Source organism: Durio zibethinus, chromosome 17 (assembly GCF_047325235.1).
Source record: "Durio zibethinus cultivar Kanyao isolate XHJ-2024 chromosome 17, ASM4732523v1, whole genome shotgun sequence".
NCBI classification, from domain to species: Eukaryota; Viridiplantae; Streptophyta; class Magnoliopsida; order Malvales; family Malvaceae; genus Durio; species Durio zibethinus.
This window is the reverse complement of record NC_143178.1, coordinates 13424132-13444887: the sequence shown is the minus strand read 5'-3', so window position 1 is coordinate 13444887 and position 20756 is coordinate 13424132. Positions and strand designations below refer to the sequence as shown.

The following is a 20756-nucleotide window of genomic DNA, read 5'->3' as shown; positions in this document are numbered from 1 at the left end:
AAAATACTAAAAAAACCCTTAAATTATTTGACTTTTCTTAAATAAGTTCATATACTTTTATTATACCTAAATAAACTTTTATTCTTTGATTGTATCCAAATAAACCCTTATATCAAATAAAAGATTGATTTATATTAAGGGTTTATTTAAATATCAATTAAAAGTAAAGGACTTATTTTGGTGAAAATTAAAGGTTAAAGGTTTATTTGGGTGCAAATTAAAATTTAGAGATTTTTTTTGGTATAATAAAAGTATATACACTTATTTAAATAAAGTGGTAAAATTTAAGGTTTTTTTTTTTATTTTATCCATTTTTTTTAATTTTCCTTATTTTCTTTCTCTCTTTACTCTCTAAAACTATTTACCAAAAACTTCAAGAAATCCCCAAATTCAACAAAAAAATCTAGATTGTGACGCCAGGATATTCAACCAATAGTTAAAAAAATCAATAAACCAAAAAAAATTTTAAGAACCCAAAAATCAATCATTGGGAAACCTTTTAGCCATCAAACACTTGATCGAAAAATTCAAATTAGTCATTGAAAAGTTCAAAAATTCAACCACAAAAACTCGTAAATTCAACCTAAATCTAGAAAAATCCCCAAAATATCAGAAAATCCAAAAATTAGCTTAAAATTCTTTCTACAAGAAAACTAGAAAAAATTTCCTAAATTAAAAACAAAACTCAAATCCCGAAATAAAATTATAACCCAAAATTTTTTTCTTTTGCTCACTATGATTGCTCGACTGCTTGATTATTGCTTTGTAATTTCCTGATTACTCATTTTTATTGCCTTTGTAATTGCTTGTTTGTTGATCTTTTTATAGGGATTAAACCCTATTTTGATTTCGAAAAAGTAATTCTACTAAATTTGTAAAGATTCAAATTTAAGTATTTTTGAAATTCCCTTTCCTTCTTCAATGAATTAGAGCCTAAGTATTTCCAAAAGAAATTTAATTCTTAAATTTTAAATCTAAGCAAAAATAAAAAATTTGGATTTTAATTCCCTTTTCATGATTCAATCACGATTTTTTCTTGTTCTTTTTATTTTGACTTTAAACTTTGACCAAATAAAATAAATCAAAATAAAATATCAAATAAACTAAAGAACTAAAGTAAATGAAAATATTTTGGAACCTTTAATTTTTGGGTCTAAATCCCAATTATAAATTGAAGCCTAATATCAAATTCGAGGTTAATAATGTTCAAATACCCAAACAAAATAAGGTGTCTATACCTACAAATGATGCGAATGCAATAATCCAAATAGTGATTTAGATACTCACCAAATAATGCAAATGTATAATCTAAACAATGATACAAACTCACTGTTCTAAACAAGATTTAGATTCTAACTAAATGATTTAAATGCATGATTCTAACAATGACACAAATGCTAGTAAAATGATGCAAATGCATGTCTAAGTAATGATGCAAATGCAATAATCTAAACAATAATTCAAATGCTCATAAAATGATGCAAATGCATGGTTCAAATAATGTTGCAAATGCAATATCCAAAATAGTGATTTAGATACTCACTAAATTATGCAAATGCATGATCAAAACAAAGTACCTTTTTTTCCCCATAAAGGTCACTTTTATTATATTGGTTTGGGCAATCATCTATTTGTCATGCATGCAACAATTCAAATTTGAATGTTTTTCAAAAACTCCCAAAAGAGTGACAACAACAATTATCCCAGAATAATCATAAAAATCATTTCCCTCTTTTCATTTCTTTAAAATATTCATATTGTCATCATAAACTTATTGAATGACAATAGAAAATTGTCACACATAATTGTTTTCCATCATCTAGACAAAAATGAATTAATTATTCACTTTTCCTTTTCTAAAACATGTGATAACATCTTTTGAAAATTGGTGATTACAACCTGGAATGAATGAAGTGAATCATAACTTGGTCTTTCCAAATGGATAAGATGGTTTGGCATATCAAGATTTTAGTTACTAGGAGAGATTGTCATGTAATAAGAAGGGAAATATCAATGCTTCTTTTATTACAAATGAAAAACAAGTTCTCTTTGAAAATGGTTTGTTTTTTTTGAAAATGTTTTAAACAAGTTCTTTTTAAAAATGTATTTTTTTTTCTTTTTCTTTTCATTTCTTTTTCATATGTCCACTTTTGACAAAATGAGTTTAAAATTTTTAAAACTCGATTTACTACTAAATTGCTCTTTGAATAAGGTATTCTCTATTTGCTTTTAACTTAACATCCTACATTTTCTTAAAGAGATGCTTATTTGAACTTACTCTTAGTATGAAGGGTGATCTTTGGTTGGGTTTCTTTAGAGGCATATTAAATGGATAATTTCTTTTTGTGAAGGGAATATGAAAAATGGACATTCATAATATCAAATATGGATACTTCCATTGAAAAATATTTTTCAGGAGAAATTTTTTCTTTTCTTTTCATCTTTTTTTTTCTTGCAACTAATTCTCAAAATGTATCAATTCCCAAAATGGACATCTTTTTTCATCTCAATTTGCTAATCAAAGAAGTCCCAATTCCCAATATAACAATTTTCACTTTTAGGTCCATTTCAGTTGTTCATGTAATCTCTATTCAATGAAAAAGGAAATGAATTTATACAAATCAATATGTTAGACAAAAATATATTGAAAACATCAAGTAATTTGGCCTTTTTGGTACATTTGCCTTAAAGATATGGGCAAATGACAACTTTGGGGAATGGATAAAATAGGAAATGGATGTTGCCTAAGTCATGATGAAAAAATATGGCTTTTCTATAATTATGGCCCAAGAAAGAATTTGAAGAGCTTGAACTTGGGTAATAATGTGTTTAGAATAGTTATGACACTTATCTAATTACAAAAATATAAAATGTTAATGGCTTATGTACTAGTTTACAAATAATTTTTAAAAAGATTTTGCAAATCTATCATCTCTTTCATTGCTTATAGCCCTAATGAAGATCATTAACTCTGAAACTCAATCATGGTTAGACAAAAACAAGGTGTTCAAAGTCATGCCTTTTTAAGAATTTAGGCTTTTGAGTGATATGGTTCCAACTAAATTAGAACAAGACATGATTAGTGAAGTAAATGGGTATGTTCACTCTTAATAGTAATCACAAACTCTTTAAAGATTGTTACAAAAAAGTTTTTTTTTTTAAATGGAAAAAAATCATGTGGGCTTTTGTTGTCAAACAATCTTAAACTCCATAGAAAAAAGAAAAAAACTTTCATTATCTACAAATCCTATCAATTATTGGTAACATATTGTAATACTCAATGCTCAAAACTAAAAGCTATTCATTTCCAAACAAGACCAAGGAGAATCATGATTGCCCTTGATTGACCATTATGCATTGACATACTTTTATGCATGGAGAATTGAATTGAAATCATGGTTTCATAAAAATGTTTACATGGATGAAAAATGTTTTCACAAATGTATGTATGTAATGCATGATAAAATAGATATGAAACAAAATCATGTAACACAAGAAAAAAGTACATCCCAACTCAAAATCTCACATTTTTTAAAAGTAAAAAAAATTCTTAACAAGAACATAAATATGAGCTAATCAAAGTCAAAACAATAGGTAAGCACGGCTCTAAGTTAAAGATTGGCTTTTTGAGAATTTTCTATAAGCAGGGTCGGGTTATTTAACCAAACTAAAGATTCTCAAATTATTTCTTACTATTATCTATGGTGGATTAGTAAGGCACTCTAATCATTAACCATTATACACAACAAATAGAAATTGTTCAATTTGAATGGGAGTATTTTGCTAGCCACTACGGAGGCAAAAAACTTTAAAAGTGTAGGTAACCTTACTCCTTCCTATGAGAGAAAAAGTTTGGGTATAGAGCTTATGTTATGAATATACATGTGTTGGTGTGTGTATTAGAGAACATTTAATGCTAAAAATAAAAAAAAAATAGTAAATGAAAATAAATTAAAACCATTAGAGTCATTAAATAAAGGCTTATGTTAGCCTTGAAATGATTCTTATTTTGAAATGACAAAACATTAAGCTAAATAAGCTTGATTAAGATTTTGAAAAAGATTTATTTAGTACATGTTCTTAAGTTTTATATTTTGGTACTAAATAAATAATATGTTTTTCAAAGTGTAAACAAACCTTTCTTTATTTTCATATTTCTCAAACCAAATCTATCTTTAAAGATTATTTATATGAGCTTAAATGAAAGTCCAATTGTTGTTTTTAAAGTGAACTTATTCATTTTGGACTTAATACAATTTTGATAATATTGATTTTGAGAAATAGATTAACTTAAGAAAGTTGTTTTACAAGAACAAAGTTTTCCAACATTGAAATTGTTTTAATTTTTTATATTAATTCACAAAGTTTTAATATTTGAATTTTATATGGTTGGAAAGCTTCTACTTTCTAATGGATCAAACAAAATCAAAATCCAAATTTTCTAAGAAAAGATTTTGAATTTTTACAAGCCACTTTGTAGTTGTCTAAAAACTGCACAAGGGGTAGATTTGAAAATGTACTATAATTCGTACACAACGAATTTGGTGATAAATTTTAAATGGATAGAAATACCTTTAAGTCTAGTTTCTAAACCTTCAAACGATTTGTGATTTGGATTTGTATAATTTAAGATATGATCAAATTAGTGAGTGGAGTGCAAAATAGGATATAACATAACAACTTGACAGGATTGATCCCTTGGGTTACAGGATCAATCCCCTAGCTGAACCAATTGATTCCCTCAAGGAAGGGATCGATCAAGTCATGATTTTCAAAGGTAAATTGGTTTAAAACACGAACCAATCATCCCCTCATGGAAGGGATCAATCGGGTCATGCCCAAAATGCTCTAACACTACTTTTTCATGCTTTCAACGGGTACTTCTTCACTCCAAGCGTCCTCCATGGCTAGTTCTTCATTTTCTCTATATATTGGCCATTCCAACACACCAAGAAGTTTGATAAAGAAAGAGAGCAAGTGCTAACAAGTTATACTGTCATTTTCTCTTAGAATCAAGAGTTTTTAGAGCTTAAATTCAATATCCTTTGTATTTCTTATATCCAAAATATTGTTGTGTTTCATTCATCATTTTCTTTGTACTTCATTAGGCAAACACTCAACGTTAAGAGGTATTTTAGTTTGCAAAAATTATTGGGATTATCTTGTAAGCAAGATATGAGGTATTATCTAGATATTATAAAGGTAGAGGTTACTATCTAAGCATTGAGAAAAAGATAGACATTTAGTACAAGATAGGTTTGTATTTTGTAAAAATTTTTCTTCAATTAGTGGATTGAAGCCTTAGTGTGAACAACCAGTAAAGAGGATGTAGGTGCCTTGTAGAGAAAGACCGAACCTCTATAAATCATTGAGTTTAATTTCTTTATCCTTATCTCTTTACAATTTATTGTTGTTTATATTTGATTTAGGTTCATTAATTGTTATTGTTTGCATTATATTTTCATCGAAAGTGTTAATTGTTTTAATTTTCATTCAATTATATTAAAATCATTTGTTTGGGAAGAATTTGCAGAAATCCAATTCACCCCTCTTTTAGATCACCCTCTCACCTTAGTTTAGATAACAAAAAATCAATTACTAGCTTGACTCTAAAAAATCTCTAGTGGAGTTGTCAAACTGTCAAAACATACAAGTCTGAACAGTTAAAAACTAGACACAAATCAAGAAGTCATTACTAATCTTATTTATTACATACGATTAACCACATGATTGAATATATCCCTTTTTAAAAATATCATAATCTTGAATTAGGTTCTTTAAAAGAGTAAATTAGTTTACAAAATCAGGCTAAGTTTGAGAGTACGGATACATATAAAAAATGTTCTAACACCTCATGACGACCATCTAAGAAACAGTACTAGTTGATTTTGTGTTATTTTAAATCTAATAAATATTTTAAAAAATCTTCTTAAGTATTTATCTATCAATTTTTTTTAAATTACTCTAATAATTTGGTAGAAATTTAAAAATATTTTCTCATTATTGTAGTAATTTAAAAATAATTTCTCACTTTATGAGTGGTAAAAGAGATTATTGTCACGAAAAGGTTTAATCGTCGGATTTTATTTTCAAAATTTATTTTTTCCAAATCAATAAAATCTTTTAATAGTTTTGTAAAATTTTATTTTTAAAAAGTTATAATAAAATTCTCCAATATATTGATAGGATTTTAATTTTTAAAAATATAATAAAATTTTTCAATAATTTGGTTAAATTAAACTAATTTAGAAAAAAAAATTTTAAAACCTATAAAATTTTTTAATATGTTGGTATGAATTCATCAATCTATTTTTAAAAAATTATTAAACATAAAATCCTTCCATATGTCAGTAAAATTTTATTTCAAAATAAATTTTCAAAAATTAAATTTCAAATCAAAAAAATTCTCTAATATCTTGACAAGATTTATCTTAAAACCCATTTTTAAAATTTTATTTGTTTTCTAAAAAAATCTCAATTCAAACAAATAAATGATAAAAAAACTAAATAAATAAGCAAGAGAAACAAATGATAATAGTAAAATGAAAACAAAACATTACACAAAGCACCGGTCGAGGGGCAGTCAATGGCTCAAAAACAGCTCGAAACTCTTGAAACAGCTTGAAACGGCTCAAATCGGCCACTTGGCTCGACTTTGACTGCTCAAAAGCTATAGCCGCTTGGACCGGGTTGCAAAATGGGTCGGAGCACTTTGCGGGTTGATTCGTGGGTTGGCTTTTCTCGGTTCGATCAAAACATTTTCGTTTTTAGGTTTCTATAAAAGACTTTTTTATGCTTTTTCGTCAATTTAGCCATTTTTCATTCTCCCCATGCTCCCTCTCTCTCTAAATCCTCTCCCTCCAAAAAGCCAGCCATCGTAAACACAGAATCCAACAACGGCCGCTGCCAATTCACCTTGCCCGCCATCAACTGCTGGTCACCACCGCTGGAATCACTCCAACTTTGACCAGAAATCCTCGTCAGCGCTTTTTCTCTTTTTCCTATTAGTTTTAATAAAACAAGCCTAGAAAACCCTAGATCTAAAATACAATACCAAACCTGTCTGCTGTGTTTCGCCACCGAATCACCTTCTTCTTTCAATATGTGATACTCCGCCCTTAGGTCTTCCTCTCCTTTGAATTTGAACCCCCCAAAACAACTATACCCAGTAAAAATCAAAACCCTAAGATCACTACCTTATACTAAAATCACACTACACAGAGTTTCTTGCGGCGAATCTTGTTTTTGTGCTTCTATATATGATTCATGTTTATTTCCCTGTGTTTGCTCCTGCCAATTGTTTTTGTGTAATGGTTTGGTTATGCATGATTGAGGGTTGGCTGCTGGTTTCGTGGGTTGTCGGTTGTGATTGGGTTTTTGTGACAGGTTTGGGTATTGTGGATAATTATGCTTGGTTCTCTACGTTGATTGCTACTTTGGTCGGTTCAAGTATGGGGATGTTATGGTGGCCTTTTGTTTGTCGATGAAGGAACCAACTCAAGCGTGGGAAGGCTATGGGAAAGAGGGTTACAATAAGTTAGGTATCATCCTCTAATTATTGCCGAAGTGTGTTTGATTGCCGGAATCGTATTGCTTGTGTTTCTGGTCTAGAAAACCTAGACAAAAACAAAAAATGTTCCTGAAACCTTAACAATTATTGTTGCAAAAAATTTTTTTCTTTGATTTCCAGCTTTTTTTCCTCCCATCTCTTGCCTCCCTCTGTTGAGTATTGTTGGTTAAATAAAGGAGGAGTCCCGATTCAAGAAGAATTCTAAATCAAAAAATTTCTTTTTACAAAAAGTTCCATGAGAATCATCTTTCAGACTTTATCCAAAACTTTTGCTTTTTTTTTTCTTTTTGATTTTTCTGCGAAAATCGAAAATGTTTCAAAAGATCTCGAAAAAATGAGGTGTCTAAAATTTATTTTAATATTTTTAAAAATTTTCATTCTTTAGTTCAAAGGATTTGTTTGTTTTAATCTTTTTTATATTATTTTTACCTTTCTACGAAAGTTAGTTATCAATATTTTAATATTTTTTATCGATGAAAAGGTCAGAAAGTTAAAATTTTATTTTTTGGTTCTTTATAAAATTTATGTTTTATTATGTTTTTATTTTAAAGATTGTTTGAGTGATTTTTAATATTTTACCTTTCTATTGGTGTAAAGGTGAGAAAGGATAAAGATTTTAATTTATTTTTTGGTTTCATAAAAACTTTATGTGTTATTATTTTGTTTTGATTTTGAAGAAGTGATTTTTATGATTTTACGTTTACAAATTTTTTATAAAGATATCTTTTTAATGAAACTGTTAAAAATCCTTTTTTTTTTTTTTATGAATGAAAAGATGAAAAAAAAATTAGAGTTTTTTTTATTTCTTATTAATTTATGTTTTAATCTCTTAAACTTTTTAATTTTCCTTTTCTTTTCATCTTTAAACAATTTTGTAATATTAAATTCAAGGGAATAAAATTTTTATATTATTTCTCGATTCCTTATAAATGTTTGTTTTATTATTTTATTGTAATTTTTAAATTTTTATATTCAATAAATTTTCATATGAATTACATTAGGCAAGTAAATTCATACATTAATTTAATTGAAAAGAAAAAGTATTTGCTCACTTATTATTTTACAAGTTTTATATTGAAGGTATCTTTGGATATTATGTTAGTTTAATCTCTCTTTTTTTTTTTTTTTAAATGTTGTTGTGATTTTATTTTTTATTACCTTTGGCTAAATGTTCAATTTAGAACCTAATGTTTTAGTGTTTTCTTAATTAAGGATATCATCTTTTATTCATTCAATTTAAGATTAAATGTTTTCAAGTTGGTTCAAAATAGGATACCGTAATGGTAGTTTAATGCAAGCGTTGTCAAAGTCCAATATTAATTGTTAAATTCTTTTTTATCAATAAAAATATTAATTCTTTCAAAAACTTTTAACCAAAAAAATAGCAAATACCAGCAAACATTTAAAAAAAAAAAAAAAACTCAAAACCAAATCATCTTAAAAATGGTTCTTCAAGCATTTCCTTCACTTTTGCAGTTGTCTTTGTTTTTGAAACCATGTTTTAATTGTTTCTCTTCTCCTTTTTTTTTTTTTTTCCACTTTTAGTCTCCTTTTAAGTTTGAATCTCACATTTCTTTGGTATATTTTGTGGTTTTTGGATGTTAAGGAAGTGTGAGAAAATGAAAGGAAAATAATAGATTAATTTAAAAAAGAAAGATAATATCTTTGATCTTTTAAATAGTAGCTTATGGACGCTTTTCGTTTTTCTTAGGTCCAAAAATTTTCCCTGCAATAATAATCGCAAGTATTGAAGGCTTAATTAAGTAGTTGTTCATTCAGGTAATTTTAGTTTATTGTTTTATTCAATTGGAAAGAGAATGTTGGTTTTTGCTTCCTTTTCAAATTTGAGTTTTCTTATTCTCTGTTTTATTTTTAGTAGTTTTATTTGTTTAAAATTTGACAAAGGTTTAGTCTTTTTTACGCTTGAATTTTTTTTTGTTTGGAGTTTTACCTTTTTTAGAGGATTTTTTTTTTGAATAATTTTTTTTGGTTTGGTTTTTTTTTTTTAAAAAAATTGATTCTGGGGGATTGATTATATTATTAATATAATGTTATTTTTGGATTTTGAGTTTTTTTTTTTTTTATATATTTTCTAGGTGTTTGGATGTTGAGAAAGCATGGGAAAAGAAAAAGAAAATGATGGGTTAAGTTTGGAAAGGAAGATAATCTCTTGGGTTTCTTGCTTATTTTTTGAGTGTTTGATTACCAAGAAAGTCTAGGAAAATGAGAGAAAATATAAGAAAATGAAAGAAAATGATTATTGTGTTTTGGCTTAAAAGACAATTTTGTCTTTATTTTTCTGCTATCACTCTATTTTAATTTGTGTTACACTGCAAACTATTTTGGTTTAACTCGAAATTGTTTAATCTTATATTGAATTAAATTAATGATGATATCTTTAATTGAAAAAATGTCTAAACAGTACATTTTAGATCGAGCATTTAACCATTACCTTTTTATTATTTTTTTTTTTGTGTTAATTATTATATTTCAAGTGGTTTTAATCAATTTATGAAAGCAAACAAAGTTCTATGAAAATAGAAAATTTTAGTTTTCATACTTTTTGATAATAAAATTCATTTATTTGGTAATAATTAAATATTAGTTATGTTTGAGATGCCTTCCATTTACCATGAATGCAGCATTTTTAAATTGTAATTTTTTTTTGTTTTCTTGAATTTATTTATTTGTTAGATATATTAATTTATTATTTATATTTGTTATTGATTATATAATAGTGCTATATGTAAAAAATGTATTTGATCTGGCTTTCGACTACTTTATTTACGAGATTTTAGTTTTATATAAAAATTAGATTTTAGTTTAATATATTTTCTTAATTATTAATTAATAATTTCATTGAGAAAACTTATAATGTGTATTTTTCTAAGTTATTTCTATTAGAAACATCAGGGGTATGTTGTAAATAACATTAAATTAGAATGTATATTATATAAGATAATGATTTTTTAATTGTATTTTACCAAATTCCATGTTGATGTAAAAACGAGAAAAATGATTCACTTATTATAATTTTTAACAAAGTTTTTCGTTTAATCATTTATTGGACATAAAAATTTGATCGATTTTTAAGATGTGAAGATCTTTAAATTTTATATTACAAACTTTTATAATGCTAAAAGAAAATGTTTTATTATCATAAAAATTTATTATTAACATTGTTTATACTTTAAAATATTTGAAAGCAAATAGTTGACCTTTATTCAAATAAAAATATTCAAAATGAAAGCTTAAATAATATGTGTTATTCATGCAAATAACTCAATTTTTTATAATTAAATTTTGCATCATTTTAATTACAAAAATAAAAGAAAAAACGTTGACTACAAGTAGTTTTAAATTGATAGTAAACAACATAACACTTAAATTAGTATTTCTTTTTATTTCCTTTAAAGATTCTACAAAACATGTTATATTTAAACAAGAAGTTATAATAAAAGTACATTTACTTTTTTTGTTTTTTGTTTATGTAGCTGGTTATTAGAAAATACATATTTTGTAAAAGATGAAGAAATATTAATTATAATAATTTATAATTTTTTAATATTTACTTATCATTTTATTGAGTTTTACTAAATTTTTATTTTTTTTCATATAACAACATTTAAATATTAATAGAAATAAAATAAATATTAGAGTTAAATGGACATTTCAAGAAATGCTTCTAAAGTTTTTATTTGAAACTTTTTATTATATATTCATATTATATTTACATGATTATTTGATAATAATTAGGTGAACTAGAAAATGAGTTTTTTTTTTTTTTTTACAATTTTTAATTTAAGTATGATTAATTTATTAAATTATTTTTAAAAATTTGTTTTTACTTGTAAAGAAAATAATAAAACACAAATTTTTTGCAATAAATCCTATGTTAAATTGGGTAGTGTTTGGTTAATAAAGTTACACATGAAACGTAAATCTTTTAACTATATTACATAAAATTCAACCTTTTTTAAGTTATTATCTTTTAGATTTTTGGTTGCTTTATATTATATAAGTTCTTGACTTTTGACTCTTTTTATATTTATACACTTTTAATCCATTTTTGTTAGAGTTTTTGTGAACTTTTGATTTCTTTCAAGATTGATGGTTTTCCTTTACTTTTTGGACTATATAAGTAGCATTTCATTTACCATTGATTAAACCATTTTTAAGAGTAATTATTTTTTCTTCTTAGATATATTAATTATCTATTTACATTTATTATTGATGGTTTGAGTAGATTTGATAATTTTATGCATGACATGATGACACAGTACGAAATAGATATAAAAAAAATATAAAAACAACACAGTTTAAAATTTTTATAGAAATTGTATATAAGTTTAATGAAAACAAAAAAAAAAAGTGTTTTCATATTTGATGTGTTGACATGAATTGTAACAATAATTTTTGTGTTTCACACATGTTTGATATGAAATAAACATGTCACAAATACATGAATTGCCATGTGTAGGTTTGAATATTGATGTCAAGAACACATGCAATTTGATTTTTAATTATTTTTATTTACTTGATATTTTGGTTTAATATAAAAATTAGATGAGAAATTATCAAATACATTGATAGTGAGGTTTTTTAATTTTACAGGGTTAAGATATGTAGCACATGTTCCTTAATATATATTTAAAAAAAAAAACTAACTTAAAAAAGAAGTGTAACATATGTGATCATCTTAACCTCACTTGTGGAGTTAAAAAACTCCACTATCAGTTGACTGTTGCTTTTTATATAGCTTATAAGTACATAGATCGCATCAAGTAATAAAGTGAGTAAGTAGAGTATCGTTTTCACAAGGATTATGTATTAGGTGCAAAACTAAGTACCAAAGGAGATTTTTTTCTAACTTTATATTTAAATAGATCAAAAAGTTGATTTATTGTAATTGAAAGCAAAGTTTTGAAAGTGTTATAACTGAATGCTAAGCTAACTAATTGTCATTTGGTAACTCTAAAGGAAGGTCAATTATACAGGAAAACAAAAAAAAAACTGAAAGCTTGTAAAATCACAAATTGGTCGAATGTAAGAAAGCATAAAACTAAGAATTGAAAACTTGTAAAGAATGGTGTGCATATAAAGTAAACAAAAAGAGCTTTAAGTAAGAAAATGATAGAACTTGTATTAAGGAGAGCTATGAAAACAAATTAGGGTTAGTTTGTCACCCTAACTAAGAACTACAAAAGCTTTAGAAAATATTTAGGGTAGTCTATCACCCTAGCCTATTTACAAAGAAAACAAGTAAAAATCGAATAAGAAAGAAAATAGAAAGAGGGAGAAAAATGGGAATAAATGGGATGTTATGTAGAATGGAATGTGTTAAGGTTACAAGAGCCTTCTATTTATAGGATTAGGTTCAGCTATGATGGAGATTAGGATTACAAAGTCTTTTTGTAGTTTAAACTCTTTAATGATGAAAGTTTATCTTGATCTTAAAGAAGTATGGGCGAACAAAGAGTCTTAAATATTAAGTGTATTACCCAAATGGTGTTTATTGATTGGTCTTTGGCGTACATGTGGGGGACCATCTCATTATCTTGCAATCTTGATGGGAGTTTTGGGTAGACTTGAATTCCAAAAGCAATCTTCTTGAAGTGGTTGCATTAGATTCAAACTCTCTTGAGATAAATCTTTCTTGAATAGAAACTATAACCTTATCTCTTGTACAAGTGTCTTTCTTAATTTTAAACTTTTGCAAGATAAACAAAAGAATCTTTTTATAATTAAATCTCTTTTTGGCCAAATATACTTAGGATTCTTTTATCTAAATAAACTTGTCAATTATCAAGTGCATGTAGGAGTTTTGTTGTAAATGGAATAGCCGAATGTATGTAAATTTATAGTGCCATTAGGATTCTTTTCTCCATGTGAATTTAAGAGTAATATCATTAGGATTTGGCTATTATTCATTCTTGCATGGTTGAATATGATTAGGATTAGGATTAACTTAATCTTGTATGGAAATTACATGATCTTGCACAAAATTAATGTCTCATGTGCATTATACCTAAAGATCAAGAAAACAAACATTAAAGGTACTAAATTCAATCAAATTCTAAAATTTGTGCATAAAAAAAAATTTGTAAAACATTATATATTTCATTGCTATCACACCTCCACATTTAAGATTTTGCTTGCCCTCAAGCAAAACTCTCAAATTAACTATACTAATAATAAAAACAAATGCACACAAAGATAAAACTTTACAAATCATCAATCATGCACTATAGCATAGTATAAAGACAGTTACAAACATAGTTAACAAGAAACTTATTCAATAAGTAAGCTTTCAATATCATACAAGTCTTATGCATGTAAAATTAATCCATCACTAATTTATACATACAATCTAAGTGAAAAAGTATGCAACATATGTCATCACATATTAATTTAAAAAGAGAATACATTGTATATATTTGTTTTTTTCATTTCTTCCCCACTAATATTGGACTTACATACTTGACTCAATATTAAAAGATCTTTCAGGCTTGTAATGTAAGGTTGGGTTAAGGTAGAGAAAATGAAAATTTTAGGCTCGTAACCCTTTTTGGTTACTTTTTTGAAATTTCGTGGACTTTTGATTGAATTTGAGAACTTTGAAACTTTTTGAGGGTTGAGGCATCTTTTTATTTCAGCATTTTTTATTGATATTTTTGGCTTTAGCCATTTTGGCTTTTATTTCTCATTTGCCTTTCTGTTTCTTTTTGACATCCTTGATTTCCTTATGCCTTTTTTCCTTTCGAATGTATAGATTTGTTCTTTTGATTTGTGCATACTCATAAGCAATATTGGGTTAGGTATTAACAATAAAAGGGATAATTGAAAGAAAAGGCTTGGCTTGTTAAAGTGGTTAATTGAAAACAAAGAAAAGGAGATACATATACATATATATATATATATAAAGGCTCAAAAAATAAGGTACTAGGAATGTTTTATTAAAGGTAGGCTTGAAAAGGTTCAAATTGTTCAAAGAATGCCTTGATCATCTCTTAAATCAAATATAGTTTAGAATTTCCTCTCGAGGGTTGAATAGGTAAATTCTAAACTTATACTCATTTTTTAAACTTCTATGCAACTTAATATTTACATAGCTTTTCATAAAGATCAATACATATCAAAGATCAAATCAATAAAAAATCCTATTTAAGATATCATTCATGAGTCATTACTTTCATACTTTTCCTCATATCATACTTAAGTTAATTTTGATTAACTTATGAAAAATCAACTAAGTGAGCATTGTAGAGATTATTGCATGCTAATTTGGTTTGAAAACAAAGCATATGGAAAAATTTTCAAAAATAATTTTTTGTGCAAAAGAGTTTTCCTCCCCACACTTGAGTTTCATTATATTTTGAATGAAACATTTAAAGTATTGAGGAAAAATAATACTCCCTTATCTTTGTCTTCTTTAAAGAAAAAACTTATACTTTAGGTTCCTTTAAATCTCTTCATTCTTACAAACACAAATTAACATAAAAACAAATAAAAGATCAAAGCGTACTTGTCTTAAAACCAAAAGAACTATAAAACTAACTAAGAACTTGAAAATGTAAAACTTGGGTTTTCTCTCAAACAGTGTTAGTTTTGGATAAGCTTGACCATACCTTTTTCAAAAAAGGGGTTATGTGATTACTCCATACTAGACACCAGTATCCATACATTTAATGGTTTTTTTACGTGCCACATTATCAACATTAGGCTCTAAAGGCAATGTTGCTTAGTTGTTGTGGCTAATTTTCCCACCTCTATTAATGTCTTCAATATGGCTAGACTATGGAAGGTGGGCACTAGCTTCAGTACTAGTGAGAGAGGTGCAACCATGGAAATTATAAGGTTGGTTTCTAAATCTAAAGGTTCCATCATGGTTGGTTTAATTAGACTGAATAATGTGTTCTTATTATTTTCCTTAAGCTTAATGAGGGATGTTTTTAAATATTCATACAAAATTTCAACTAAATATCCCTCAACAACTTTGTTATTTATCACCTTTAATTCCATCTAGTGCAATTGATCTTTGTAAGGTTGTGGAATTGGTAAGGTGGATTGTAAGGCTAAGAGTCACCTCTACTAGACTCTTCAAGAATGTTAGATCCTAGAGTCAATCCATTTTTCTTTACTTTTATTTTTTCATAATGATCTTCTACTTTTACCATTTTTTGTCTACCATAGTAACAAATGTTGGCAAATCAATTACAATAGATAGCTCATCATCTTGCTTTTCAACATATTCCTCTAGTTTTTTTAACAAAACTAGGCTGGTTCACCATCACAAGCTCATCCATTACATTTTCATCATCATCATCATCAACAACATACACCTTTTTTTTTTTTTTCGATCATCTTTTAATATGCATTCCACTACACCTAACCAACTTGGATTTACATGTTTGTTAAGACTTTCAAATTGGCAATTTGGGTTTTGAGGAGGTTGGTTTGATTTTGGATGAATTTTACAAAAAATTCATCAAAGGAAGATTTCGTTTCTTGAGGGTGATATGGTAGGTCATATGAAGAAATGTGTTGTAATGATAAATGGTATTGAAGACATGGCTCACATGGTGAAGGAGAGTATTGTTGAGATGGAAAGTTTATTAGATAAATTGGGGTATCTATGGATGACGGCTTTTGATTGTTTCTCTATGCATAACTAGGATAATCCTCCCAATCTTGAGTGTAGGTTTTGGGTAAAAGTTGGATTGGTTATTTTGACACTTATCACTAAAGTATTCTCCACCATGGACATGATATTATTAGATGTATTTTAAATTGAATGGAAATGCCTATGATTACGCTTTGTTTCAAGAACATCAACCTTTTTAACTAAAGAGGCTAGTTGTGAGTTTATAGTTGAAAGGGGATCTAAGTCATACCTCAAAGTATCATTCTTAGGTCTTAAATTTTGGAATGACAGTTGAATGTAAGAGTACTCAAAAGATGGCCTGGCATAGTCCTCAAAAGTTCTAGCCTAACTATAATAAAAATCAAATAATAAAAGATGTGAGAGAATGAATACATTAGAACAAAAAAATAAAAAGTTTAAATTACAAAGTAAAAAGAATTGGTATTGATATTGGACTTTTAACATCGATATAATCCTTAGCAATGAAGTCCAAAACTTGATTGCTACTTTTTATCTAGCCTACAAATATACAAATCGCATCAAGAAATAAAATGAGTAAGTAAAGTATAGTTCTCACGTGGATTATGTATTGGGTGTAAAACCAAGTATCAAAGGAGATTCTTTCTAACTTTATATTTAAACAAATAAAAAAGTTGATTGATTGTAATTGAAAGCAAAGTTTTGAAAATATGATAATTAAATACCAAGCTAACCATCACTCGTTAACTCTATAGGTAGAGCAAATATATAAGAAAACAAAAGGAAATTGAAAGATTGTAAAAACACAAGTTGGTTGAATGGAAGAAAGCATAAAATTGAGAATTGAAAACTTGTAAAGAATGGTGTGCATGCAAAGTAAATAAAGAGATCTTTAAGTAAGAAAATGAATAGAACTTGTATTAAGGAGAGCTTTGAAAACAAACTATGATTAGTTTGTCAACCTAGCCTATTTACAAAGAAAACAAGTAAATACTGAAAAAAAAAAAGAAAAGAAAAAGAAGGAGAAGAATGGGAATAAAGGGGATGTTATATAGAATAGGATGTGTTGAGGTTATAAGAAAGCATCCTATTTATAAGACTAGGTTCGGCTATGATGAGGATTGCGATTACAAAGTCTTTTTATAGTTCAAACTCTGTAGAGATGAGAGTTTATCTTGATTTTGAAGTGGTATGGTTGAATAAGGAGTCTTCAATATAAAATGCATTGGCTGAATAGTGTTGCTTGATTGGTCTTTGGTGTACATGTGAAGTGCCATCTCATCATCTTGCAATCTTGATGGGAGTTTCATCTAGACTTGAATTCCAAGAGCAATCTTCTTAAAGTGGTTGCATTAGGTTCAAACTCTCTTAAGATAAATCTTTTTTAAATTGAAACTTTAAACTTATCTCTTATAAAAGTGTGCTTATTGGTTTTAAACTCTTGCAAGTTAAATGAAAGAATCCTTTTACAATTAAATCTTTTCTTGGCTGAATATGCTTAGGAGTTCTTGTCCAAATATACTTATTAAATTATCAAGTGTATATAAGAGTACTTTTGTAAATGGGATAGCCAAATGTATGTAAATTTACAATGCCATTAGGATTTTTTTCTCCAAGTGAATTTAAGAGTCCTAACATCATTAAGATTCAGCTTTTATTTATTCTTGCATGGCCAAATATGACAAGGATTAGGCTTGACATAATCTTGCATGGAAATTGCATGATCTTGCATGAAATTCACATCCATGTGCATTATACTTAAAGATAAAGAAAAACATTAAAGGTACCAAATTCAACCAAATTCTAAATTTTTTTACCAAAAAGAACTTGTAAAATACTATTTATGTTACTTCTATCATCAGTGTATCAAACAATTTATGAAATTAGATATATTTACATCACAATTATGAGATTAACCTTCAATACTAGACATTGAAAATAAAGCTTTATCTTAATCAATTCTAGCCAAAAACCAATATTTATCTTAAAACTTTGATGCTAGTTGTAGGATTGTGGTTTTGCTCAAATTCCATCTTTAATTACGCAATTCAATGAAATATAGGTTAATCCAAATTAAGAAATAACAATCACATAAATTCAAAGAAAACGTAACATAACTCTTATTCTAAAGTCTTAAATCATCATGTTGAATAAAACTTATTCTTTATGCCAATGAAAAATGTAATTGGCATGTAATAAATGTAAAGGATCATTTTGACTTCAAAACCAACTGTGAAAGCATCCAAGCAAATTGCATAAACAACAACATAACTTCTATTCTTAAATCTCAAATCAATATATTGGGCAAAATTTGCTCTTGTCAAGCCAATGAATAATGCAATGTGCATGGAAAAATGTGACTAAGGCTTCTATTTGGCTTCAAAACTAGTCAAGAGATCATCCAAGCAAATTGCACAGTCATGGGGATTTTAACTATCTTTTTCTCCAACCATTTGATTACTACCTTACTCGTATGAAACATTGTAAGGTTGTCATCCATAATAGAAAATGGTAATTGAGCAACAGTAACATCTTATATAATATATAAGTATATAAAAATCAAAATCAAAATCTTTAATAATATAAATAACTTTCTTATGTGTATGACCTATTTTTTTTATAGTGGACAATCCTCAAATTTTGCCATGTATCCTTTAATTAATATATTCGAATTCATTTAATTAATATTTTAAATATATGAAATAAGTAGTTGACTAAATTAATTACAATTATTCATTTCTAAATGACATATATTCTTGCTTTCAAAAATTAAGTTACTATTATAATTTCCTTAAAACACTTTTATAAGTTTCATAAAAAAAAACTCTCGATTGAATTTAATTTTTCATTAGATTAATTAGACAAGGTTAAATTATTTCATTTTTTCACATTTTTTACAAGGATGATGTTAGAGGCATTTTGTGATCGAAGGGGTAAAATAGACATTTTACCCTAGAGTGTGAGTTATCAATCAAACATGGGCAATTTTGTTAATTTGAAATGAGTTGACCTAAAGCCCCAGGTTCCATGTTAACTAGATCACCTTAACTGACTCTTGATATCATGTAGAAATGCTAACTTGTCACCTCCTAATTGGCTTGTTGACTTCCAGCACAACTCGGGCTAATAATGTCAACCCTAGCCTTACTACTTGGCCTTCAGGCCACTTAAGCTTGGCATTCTCACCATATAGGTATAAATAACCTTACTCCCTCAGGTATAAAGGATTCAACTTTCATATCCCTTCTCAAGTCTTCCTTTTTTCCTTACTCTTTTTCGTGCATTGACTTGAGCATCAAAGCATAAACATCGAAAATTTTTTGAACTTTGTTATTAATCAACCTCCTACCTTATAATTTTAGGTTTCCACCCTTGTTAAGATAGCTTGACACCAACATTTTGGCATGCTAGTTAAGGGTACTTTAGTTTAGCCAAGCTAACATGGCACCTAAAAAAATAGTCATTGAGAAAGAAGATAATGTTACAGTTGGGATTAATGCCTAACTTATCTAACAAAACCCTGATTAACCTGTGTAGAGAGCTTTAACAATGGAGCAATTTGAAATGCTTACCCAACAATTACAATCTTTAAAAAAAGTGATATAGAACTTGATTCCACCATAAACCTTTAAAGCACAAAACCTTACAACCCCAAAAGACCCACTAACATAAAAATTGCCAACCTATGGTGATAATGCTGCCTCGTTGGCACCTATGGAAGATGAAATGCCTCTTAACCATTACCCTACAAACACTCGAGCACACACCACTACCTAAAAATCCAAACAAGCCATCTCAAAATCCTAGCTCAACAAAGATTTGGAAGCTCGGATAAAGGCAATGAAACAAGAGCTAAAGAATAAAGTTTCCACCTTTGATAATGAGCTAAAGTTTTTGGAAACTTCTCCATTTATTAAGGACATCAATCGAGCTTTGTCACCATAAGGATTCAAAATGCCAACTTTGGACACTTACAATAGTGTCTCTAATCCTTTTTATCTCCTTAAGCTTTACAAAACTAATATGTCTCGATGAGCCTCTAATGTGCAAAGGATTCATAATAAGGGCTAAGGGGGTAGCTTAATCATGGTATACTAGTTTCAAGATAAGATCTATCTTTTTTTTCAAACAGCTTGGTCATTCTTTCTTATCCCTTATCATCAGTAGTTGACAAATAAAAAAAGCTACATTGAGCCTAATGTTTATTTACCATGGAAGAAATGAATATCTGAAAGAGTATGTCACGTGTTTTTAATGCTGAAGCTTTTCAAGTCAAGGATCTAGAACAAACTGCAGCTGTGGCTGACCTAACAAGTAGGCTAAATGATAAAAAATGTCACTTCAAGCTCACTTTTTCCTTAAGCCACCAAAGACTTTGGCTATTATGCTTTTAATTGCTGAAAAGTATATTAACACTGAAGCTACAATGAAAAATAGTAGAGGTGAAAGAGGCATATCCCCCTACCTTAGCTTTAGAAGAGGAAGAAAAATCCATAGTCCCTTAAAAGGAAAAAAATCTAAAGGGCATCTTAGGGCAAGAAACCTCAGCTAGAGATATAATGA

The 20756-nt window shown here is 27.5% G+C and overlaps 1 long non-coding RNA gene across 2 annotated transcripts; it reads left to right on the top strand.

Annotated features, from left to right (window-relative positions):
* The first annotated feature begins 6791 nt into the window (after positions 1–6791).
* LOC149514036 (uncharacterized) lies at positions 6792–10236 on the top strand. Of its 2 annotated transcripts, none has more exons than XR_016328974.1 (3): positions 6792–7536; positions 9282–9349; positions 9667–10236. It is a non-coding gene; the product is annotated as an uncharacterized LOC149514036 (long non-coding RNA). The 2 variants fall into 2 exon arrangements; XR_016328973.1 differs by having other exon boundaries at positions 6792–7541.
* Positions 10237–20756: the final 10520 nt, after the last annotated feature.